At 46.1% G+C, this 7,916-nt stretch overlaps 1 pseudogene; it reads left to right on the plus strand.

Moving 5' to 3' along the window:
• The first annotated feature begins 3,692 nt into the window (after nucleotides 1-3,692).
• Nucleotides 3,693-7,304, plus strand: LOC127760721 (F-box protein At5g49610-like; annotated as a pseudogene).
• Nucleotides 7,305-7,916: the final 612 nt, after the last annotated feature.

Here is a 7,916-nt window from a genome sequence, read left to right on the forward strand (position 1 = left end):
CAACCTCTTGATTTTTTTTGTTACCTCTCTCCTCCACATAAGCTTATAGTAGGCTTATAGCTCACTATTATACTTGCTCTGACCGGATAGGACACGTGGCACGATTTTACCATATGTAAAATTGCTTCCAAGTTTAGCTACATGGTCCAATTAGCTCTATGGGATCGGACCCATTGGTATAAGATATTGCTCTGTTGCAATGAAATGGCACTCCACTAATCTCATATAATTATTTACAGACTACTTCCTCCGTCCTAAAAAAAGACAAACCATGGGTTTCCGTGTCCAACGTTTAATTGTCTGTCTTATATGAAATTTTTTTATAATTAGTATTTTCATTATTGTTAGATGATAAAACATGATTAATACTTTATATGTGACTTATCTTTTTAATTTTTTTCATAATTTTTTCAAATAAGACGGATGGTCAAACGTTGGTCACAGAAACCTAGGTTTGTCTTTTTTTTGGGACGGAGGGAGTATACACTAGAATCAACTATGAATTCAAATAACCAAAGAAAAAAAAAAGCAGCTCATGATCACTCCTAGCACTACTGCACAAACCACCGGCCGAACCACCCTATAGATGGCCAAAAGGCCCGAGGCCCGACGGCCCGGCCCACGGCACGACGTTTTGGCCCGGTCCAAGCACAGCACGGCCCGTCAGGGGTCAGGCCCGTGCCAGCCCGGCCCGACCATCGGGCCGTGCCTGGGCCTCTCCACCGGCACGTTGGGCCGGCCCGGCACGGCCGGGCTGGCACGGCACGATGGGCCGCAGGCCAGGCCTGACACATAAACAATAGGGAGTAAAAATAGACATATTATATGCCACGGTCGAAAGAATAGGGCCGTAAAATAGACTTATTTTAGCTATATATATGTCAGCCCAAAGAGGAGGGACGGAAAATAGACTTATTTTCACTTTATATATGTCACATCCCAAAGAGGAGGGACCGAAAATAGACTTATTTCTCGATATATATATATGTCACAGCTCAAAGAGGAGGGACGAAAAATAGAATTATATAAAAAAGGCACGATGGGCCACCCGCGCCTTCGGGCCGGCCCGACACGGCCCGACGGCTGGTGGGCCGTGCCTGGGCGAGACGCGCAGCCCATTGGCCGGCACGGCCCGATCGGCATAATGCCGGCCCGATGGCTGGTGGGCCATGCCTGGGCCAGGCCGTGCCGGGTGGGTCTTTTGGCCATCTATAAACCACCCCATCACTGCTTTTGAGCCTAGTGATACCATTTTGTCACACCCTATCCTGGCACTATCGTATAGATAGTGCCAAGGAAGGTGTCCCACAGGGGAATGGTGAATCATTTCTTGCAGAACCACGATGTCAGTACCAATTCCAGAATATAGTTGCTGATACACACGGTAATTAAATGAATCATTGCAATACTAATAATTAATGATACCTTTAGATTGCATCTTCAGGTAACCCTAGAATACAACCCTGAACCTAAAACAGCAATAACAGAACGTAACGTAGCTAGAACGTAACTAAAGAAATGCTATATGTTCGCCGGATTTAATCTACGTTCCGACGATCGTTTTTATCTCGAGTTTTGCGCAATCGGGCATGCGATGATTTGGATGCGGATTCACTCCGATTATAGAGAAAACCTAAAGAGGAGATCGAGAAAGATTCGGTCGCATTTGATGGGGAGGATCGGCCTCAGCATCATATGGGCATGGGACTATTGTCCGGAGATTGAAGACGCTACTGTGACGCATGGGTCTGCTTGGCAATGAGAGGAGGCATCCGTGGCTGTGATAGTTGGGCCTATGGCTCCACTTGTGTATACGATCCTAATGTTTCAATCTATTGTTCAATCTATTGCTCCGCTTGTAATAGCTATTCGTATCTCCGAGAAAACACTTTTACCCATTGCAACGCACTAACATTTTCTTTCTAGTTTTAATTAAAAAATAAAAAAAATCCCTCAAGCTCAGTAATGCTATTAGGCCACCGGAGCCATTCTCCCTCGGAATAAGTTAACTTTAGGTCTCTTAATTTGTCATCCAGTCTGATTTTCATCCTCGGTCTGGAAAACCGGATACAACCTATCCTATAACATACAAAACCAATGCAGACGAGGTCCCATTGACTAGGTCTTAGGCGACGTGGCGCCTACATGGCATCTTTGACATGGCTCTTACATGGCATAGCAAAATTGAAATATAAAATAATTAAACAAAATATGTGGGACCCACATGTCAGTCAAAACAAAAAAAATTTATGGGACCCACATGTCAGTGGGACCCACTTCTTCCACCTCTCCCTCTCTACCTTATCTCCTCCTCTTCACTGGAGACTGGCGAGGCAGCATACTATTTCTCTCCCCCGCCGGGCGCTGCATGATGCTCCTCTCCACCGTGCGCGGCGGATCCGCTCATACGGCCTCTGCCTGGTCAGGTTGGCGAGGGGGCGGGGAGGCCGATAGCGGCGACGACATCATCGACAGGAACAAGAAGGAGGAGGGGAAGAGGAAGGCCCCCGCTCAATAGATGCTCGCTCGCGCGCTCCTCCTGTCTCCCGCCGCCTGCGCGCGGCGCTCCTCTCTATTGCCGTGGCGCCATAAATCCGCTTGCTCGGCCTCCGCCCGACGAGGCTGGCGAAGGGGCAGGCAGGCTGACGGCGGTGATGACGTCGTGGACATGAACAAGAAGAAGGTGGGGAAGGGGAAGGCCCCCGCTCCGGCCGGCTGGGGCGCTCCTCCTCTGTCCCGTCGGCCGCGCGCGACACTCCTGTCCACTGCCGCCGCCCCGCAGATCCTCTCGCTTGGCCTCCGCCCGACGAGGCTGGCGAGGGGGCGGGGATGCTGACGGCGGTGACGACATCGTGGACATGAACAAGAAGAAGGTGGGGAAGGGGAACCGGCCAGCCGGGGCGCTCCTCCTCTGTCCCGTTGGTCGCACGTGGTGCACCTATCCACTGCCGCTGCGCCGCAGATCCGCTCACTTGGCCTCCGCCTGGCGAGGCTGGCGAAGGGACGGGGAGGTCGGCGGCAGCGATGATGTTGTTGATGGGGACGAGGAGGAGGGGAAGGGGAAGGGGAAGGCCCCTGCATCGGCCGGACACGGGCGCTCCTCCGCCCGACCGCCGGGGATACCGACACCGACCTCTGCGTGTTGGATCTCACCAGCGACCTCTCCCTCTCCCCCGGAGCGGTGACCTCTTGCGCTTCGCCGGCCATCCTTCCCTCTACCGCATGTCGGATGCCATCCGAGGAAGAAGCAAGAAAAGACAAAAAAAAACAAAGAAGGATAGAGAAGAGGGGAGTAGTGAGGATGACATGTGGGCCTCACCATTTTTATTATTTTGTTTGTGTACCTGATATGTGGGTCCCACGGACTTTATTATTTTTCGACATTGAATTGCCACGTAAGCGCTACGTCATTGCCACGTGGTGACGAAGACCTAGTCAAATGATCCATATATGTGTCACGTCAGCTAAAATCGGGACCAATACTGCCGAGGGATCTTGTTTGTATGGTTTTGTAAGTTGGTGGATGCGTTTGTATCCGATTTTCCGGCTCAAGGACAGACTGGACAATAAATTGAGGGACGTAGAATGAACTTATTTCTTCTCCCGCCATTTGATGGGCATCGTCGTGCCGTCGGCCCATTTACGAGTTGGACCGGCCCATGGTGCCAACTTTCCACGCACGAGCATGCGCCGGGTCACCGTGCTCCGCTATCCCCTTCCTCTCCGCCGCCGGCGAGGTGAGCCACGGTTGGTTCCATATGCCTCCTCCGCTATCCCCTTCCTCTCCGCCGCCGGTGAGCTAGCTAGCCGCGTGCCTTCTCCCTGTCGGTCCTGTAGCCGCGCCGATCGCTGGACGTATCCGATCCGGTTACGCCCGCGGGATGCCGATTACGATTATATATGAGCCCAAAACAAACCCTACCTCTCTGGCTCTCTCTCCATAGTTCATCGACAGGTAGAGGAGAAGTCCGGTGGACGGAATCTGTTCGCGGCGCCGCGTGTCGCCAGGTCGCGTCGGCCTACACTGCGATTAATTCAACGGTATTTCCAGATCGCTGCCCTCTTGTTTTGTTTGCTGCGATTAATGCTTGATTGATTTCTTCTTGTACCAACTGATCGCGATTTGTAATTTTGGGGGATTCCTTTTGGGGAACAATACCTCATGGACCCGTGGTGATTCGTGTTTGGGTGTTTGGATCTGAGGCAACATGATCGGTTACTAGGAGGAGTAAATCGTTCAAGGAAAGAAAAAATCAGCGCCTGCTCTCGATTAGAATTGATCCCGTTTACTTCGACGATTTTACAGATATTAAAGTCATCTGTTCTTCCTTATTTCGAGGGATTCGGTAACAGTCAGAGTAGTTTTTGCAATAGCAATCGGATTTCTGACTTTATGTGTGTGAAGATGAAACCGTGCCAGCCTTGTTTGGGTTTGTGGGGCTGGGAAGGGGTTTGGGATGGATGGGGTGCCAATGCCATAAGAAATACTCGCTCTGTTTTTTTAATACATAACATATATGTTATGACCATTCGTATTATTAAAAAAAATACATAATTATTAATTATTTTATTGTGATTTTTTATTATTATAGGTCCTTCGAGCATGATTATATTTTTCATATTTGCAAAACGAATTTGAATAAGACAAATGGCAAAACGTATGTTCAAACATGTGGTGTCATTTATTAGAAAAACAGAGGGGGTGATAATTTTCTGTTTGCTTTATATCTGGTGTTTTAATCTGAAAGTAATAATCCAATGTTTTGGTTCAACTGGATATCGAGTTTGCCATGGCAACATTGTAGTCTTACCTTACCATATAAACCTTCCTGCTGTACTATATAAATTATCTATAAATTAAGCCATTGTTCAAAGTTTTTGCTGACACAGAAGTGTCCAGACTTCAGATAGTTATTCATCTGGTGAAGAATTTCTGTTGTTACTACAAGTTGCCTTCTTATTTATTGTTTTTCTGATGAAGTGAACTTTCCATCTATGCAAGCTGAAAGGCGAGATGAATTCCAAGAAAAGCAAGTGCACGTGTACTCTAACTGATGATCTTGTAGTCGATATCCTATCTCGGTTGCCTTTGAAGTCAGTTTGCCGCTTCAAGTGTGTCTGCAAGTCCTGGGCATCACTCTTCTCAGATCAATACTTTTGCACGAAGCTGCCCAGAAGGCCTGCAGGTCTTTTGTACCAAGACAGTAATAACAGTTCGATCCAGATTGCAAAGTTACCCTCAGGCAACAGTGAAATCGGCACATCTCTTAGCTTTATGCCACACCATGAGAATCTAAAACTTGTAGATTGCTCCAATGGTTTAATCCTTTTTACACATGGGAGTAAATCTGATTCACCCGATTCTTCTCACTTCATTGTGTGCAACCCAGCAACACAAGAGTGGATTGCAGTTCCTGACACATGCCCTAGAGTAAATGGATCTGATTATATTGCTATGTTGGCCTTCAATCCATCATCGTCCTGTCATTTTTTTTGTCTTTAACTTCCAGAAGAGGAGATCCCCACACTCAGGGGTTTTTGTCATCACTGAAGTTGAGATATTTTCCTCTGAGGATTTCACTTGGATTGCCGATGATGCATTTGAAACTGAAATTATGATGATTTCAATGCCACATGTCCTACTTCATGGTGTTCTGTATCTACGGACTGTAGAACATAGTGTTTTTGCAATTGAAACACCACACATGTATAAACCATGGATACATCGTTGGACCTTTGAGCTTCCTGGGGATTCATGTCCCATGAACAACTATATATGGGGCTGCCTCGGCGAATCGTCCGGCATCTTACACTATATGCAGCCAAACTATGATGGCTGCTGGCTTAATGTCTGGAGGCTTGAAAGTCGTCATCAACAGTGGAGCATGACGCACTCTCTTAGCATGATCGATGCCTTTGGAAGGGGTACCCTTGTTCATGGTGATCCCTTTAGTGTTGATTGGTCTGCAGATTATGGCATGCTGTCTTTTGACCTCGAGAGAGAGATTGTTTTCCTTCATGACCGTGTATCAAGCAAAGTGCTTTCATACAGCATACGTACTGGAAAACTCTGTGAGATGGGAGATCTCCCTAGAAATTCTTTGTATTATGTTCCATACTGGCGCAAGTTTCCAGTTGTAGAGGAAGACCAATACTGGTTATGACTTGTGACAGAAATTATCCTGGCGCAAGTTTCCAGTTGTAGAGGAAGACCAATACTGGTGACTTGTGACCGAAATTATCCTGTGAATGTTTTACTATATAAGTGTATACTATGTGCTGTAGTGCTGCTGTGTTATGTTATCGATACCTGTCTTGGTATCTTATTCCTATGGCAGTGCCAAGTGCCAACTACTTAGCCCCTCCTGTACTCTCTGATGATGCACATGAGCTTTTGGAGATCAGATTGGAAATCTGGATTAGTATGCTTTGCTGTTGCCCTTGATCTGTCAAGCATCAACATGTTCCATCTACTTGTACTGACTTATAGAACTTTGCTGGAGGTAAGGTATTCCTGTTTATTTTGATAAGTTTATTTTGCTTTTGGGTTTTACTAGATTGCAGCAGACGCGTCACACGCGTGCTAATCGTAGATGTTCACCATCCATGTCATTTTACTGCTTAGGTTCTTACGAGTTGGTGTCATTCACCAATTCCTGTGCTAGTTTACATGGATGTAATATCCCCTTCTGTAAATTACTCCCTCTGTCCCAACAAAGAGGGCGTGTAAAAATTTTCACCAAGACCAAGGATGTGCCATGCAAAGTATGACCCTTAATTAAAACAAATCAATAAAATGTCAATAAACCAGGATGATACTACCTGCATTGTTTTGCTAGACACATAAACATGGGCTATGATAACCGTGTCGAAAGTAATAATTCTCTGCATTTTTAATTAGCTGGTTCTTCACATGTGTTATCATTGATATTAGCGTTGTCTTAATTGGAAGTACTGGATACTGAAACATGGTTCTTTTTAGGAGGGAACAGGGGTGTTTACCCAACCTTACACACAATGTTGACAGAGCAGGTCGGGTGGCCGCTGGTGTTTTGGTCCTTTCATCAGCAACAAATGTAAAAGTTTGCCAATCGCGAACAAAATGCTACGCCACTGCTTACATAGGTGTCGGGATTGCAAGTGCGGCGACTTTAACACAGTATTTTCTAGCTTCCGATGATATTTTACTACAAATCCATGTTTTATCCGGAGACAAATTCTAGTGCTTGCGGTATGTTTGGTATACAATCAAAATTTTCTCCGCAACAATTCAAACATGTACGCATTGTAACATGATATACTCATGTACAACGGGTGATTGATCTGAGTGCCCTAATCTGTATGCCTTCTTTGTTGCAAATGTAACCTTACTCCCTATGCTCCTGATGGTTTCATAGAACCATCAGTGCTTTCCTGCAAAAGGTTAAAATTGCAGGACATATATTCATCGATGCCGAATCCTTTCGGTAAGGGGAGCATATATTGAAACTAGTCTTTCCTTTTTTATAAAGAAAGGGGAAAATTAAAGTAGAAACAAACTAAAGTTAAGATGGAACCGTGGCTGCTCTTTTGATGGATGGGATACCCATTCATTTTGCAAGAATAACATTTGCCTACCAACCTAGTTTAATTAAGGCTGCGAAAACACTCGCTGCACATCATTATCATCATCAAATTAAACCGTGACACCCAGTTAACCATGGAGGTGTTTCGCCTAGGAAACAGAGCAAATTAATCATCTTCTTTCTCTACAATCTAGTATTCTTCAAGTCTTGATTGTCATTTTATCGCACCTATACATAGCTAGATAAATCTTCATTTGCAACTTTTGCGTACTTTATATCCCTCGCATGACTCTAACATGGTCGGCTCGGGGGAGAAACCCTAGCCGACCGCGCGCCGCCACCTTCCTCCCC

Source organism: Oryza glaberrima, chromosome 1 (assembly GCF_000147395.1).
Source record: "Oryza glaberrima chromosome 1, OglaRS2, whole genome shotgun sequence".
NCBI lineage: Eukaryota > Viridiplantae > Streptophyta > Magnoliopsida > Poales > Poaceae > Oryza > Oryza glaberrima.